Source organism: Anastrepha obliqua, unplaced genomic scaffold (genome assembly GCF_027943255.1).
Source record: "Anastrepha obliqua isolate idAnaObli1 unplaced genomic scaffold, idAnaObli1_1.0 ptg000343l, whole genome shotgun sequence".
NCBI lineage: Eukaryota > Metazoa > Arthropoda > Insecta > Diptera > Tephritidae > Anastrepha > Anastrepha obliqua.
This window is the reverse complement of record NW_026562336.1, coordinates 15,001-17,500: the sequence shown is the minus strand read 5'-3', so window position 1 is coordinate 17,500 and position 2,500 is coordinate 15,001. Positions and strand designations below refer to the sequence as shown.

The window sequence follows — 2,500 nt, the reverse complement described above, 5'->3', positions numbered from 1 at the left end:
GCAAACAAACGAACAAAAAGAAAAAAAAAAAAAAAAAAAAAAAGAAAAAAAAAAAAAATTTATATAATTATTTTGAATCCATAATTCTTTTTATTCTTTTTCATTCAATTTGTGATCCATCAATTATATCATATTAAATATAATATATGATGGTACATTTTGTAATGTTTTTTCTTATTTTTTTCTTTTAAAAACCTTTAAACATGAAAATAAAAAGTTGTACTTATTATTCATTTGATTGAATGATAAGTTAATTTGTTCACAATAACAAAAGTGGTATATATTTATTATATTATTATATATACATAAAATGATTAAAAAAATACAAAATAATTGAATCATAATAAATACCACCACTGTATTATTGTTGAACTAAGACATTCGCAACTTAATAAAAATGTTTAGAGTTAAATATATTTGATATATATTATTGAAAGAAAATCAATTTATATATTATTAATATTATTTAATTTTACTCTTTCAATTAATATATGCAAAAAAAAATTGACATTTGTTATAAATAAAAATAAATAAAAAAATACTCTAAGCGGTGGATCACTTGGCTCATGGGTCGATGAAGAACGCAGCAAACTGTGCGTCATCGTGTGAACTGCAGGACACATGAACATCGACATTTTGAACGCATATCGCAGTCCATGCTGTTATGTACATTAAATTCAATTTTAAAGTACTGCTTGGACTACATATGGTTGAGGGTTGTAAGACTATGCTAAATAAGTTGCTTATTCTTTTATAAAAATAATTGAATTTAAGCAAATGTGTATATTATTGGATTTTAAATAATTCATAATATTAATAGCAAAAAAAATAAAGATATATAATGAATTTTATTTATTATATATTCTTTAAAAAAAAAATCCTCTCAAATAAAATGAAATGATGAAAATATTGAATCTAAGTATTCTTTACAAAAAATTTTCATATTATTTATATATATATATAAAATAATAATTTATATATGTAATTAAAAGGAGGAATGTCTAGCATAAAAATTAAATTTTTTATTCTAGGATTGCCTCATTTTACATTATTATTATTTTTATATATTTACAATATATAAAAGGAGAAAAGAAAAATAGAGATGAAAAGATGATATAATTTTTTTATTAAATTGTGAGAAGATAAAAAAAGAATATTAAAACAACCTCAACTCATATGGGATTACCCCCTGAATTTAAGCATATTAATGAGGGGAGGAAAAGAAACTAACAAGGATTTTCTTAGTAGCGGCGAGCGAAAAGAAAATAGTTCAGCACTAAGTCACTTTGTCTATATGTCAAATGTGAGATGCAGTGTATGGAATATCTTAATATCTAGTATGAGAAATTAACGATTTAAGTCCTTCTTAAATGAGGCCATTTACCCATAGAGGGTGCCAGGCCCGTATAACGTTAATGATTACTAGAAAGATATTTCCAAAGAGTCGTGTTGCTTGATAGTGCAGCACTAAGTGGGTGGTAAACTCCATCTAAAACTAAATATAACCATGAGACCGATAGTAAACAAGTACCGTGAGGGAAAGTTGAAAAGAACTCTGAATAGAGAGTTAAATAGTACGTGAAACTGCTTAGAGGTTAAGCCCGATGAACCTGAATATCCATTATGAAAAATTCATCATTAAATAATTAAAAAAATAATGTGCATTTTTTTCATATAAGGACATTGTAATCTATTAACATAATAAAGTATTTATCAAAAGATCATTGGTGATATTAAGTTTATTTAAATTAATTTGCTTTTTAAGCATATTAACATAAAATAAATACTAATGATTTGATAAAGTGTTGATAGATTTTATTATATATAATGCTAAAATTCATTTTTTGAATTTTACAAAAAATTTAATATCTATGATATTAATATTTATTTGTATGCATTTATATGATTAACAATGCGAAAGATTCAGGATACCTTCGGGACCCGTCTTGAAACACGGACCAAGGAGTCTAACATATGTGCAAGTCATTGAGTTATATTAAACTTAATGGCATAATTAACTTAACTTAAATATAATGGGATTAATTTTTAGTCTATTTTTTAATAAATAGTCAATTAATTCAATCCCGGGGCGTTCCATATAGTTATGTATAATGATAATTTATTATTATTTATACCTCTAACTGGAGCGTACCTTGAGCATATATGCTGTGACCCGAAAGATGGTGAACTATACTTGATCAGGTTGAAGTCAGGGGAAACCCTGATGGAAGACCGAAACAGTTCTGACGTGCAAATCGATTGTCAGAATTGAGTATAGGGGCGAAAGACCAATCGAACCATCTAGTAGCTGGTTCCCTCCGAAGTTTCCCTCAGGATAGCTGGTGCATTTAAAAATTATATAAAATAATCTTATCTGGTAAAGCGAATGATTAGAGGCCTTAGGGTCGAAACGATTTTAACCTATTCTCAAACTTTAAATGGGTAAGAACCTCACCTTTCTTGATATGAAGGTTGAGGTTATGATATAATGTGCCCAGTG

General features: G+C 26.6%; 1 pseudogene; it reads left to right on the top strand.

The window, feature by feature from the left end:
* Positions 1 to 539: 539 nt before the first annotated feature.
* Positions 540 to 720, top strand: LOC129252707 (5.8S ribosomal RNA; annotated as a pseudogene).
* Positions 721 to 2,500: the final 1,780 nt, after the last annotated feature.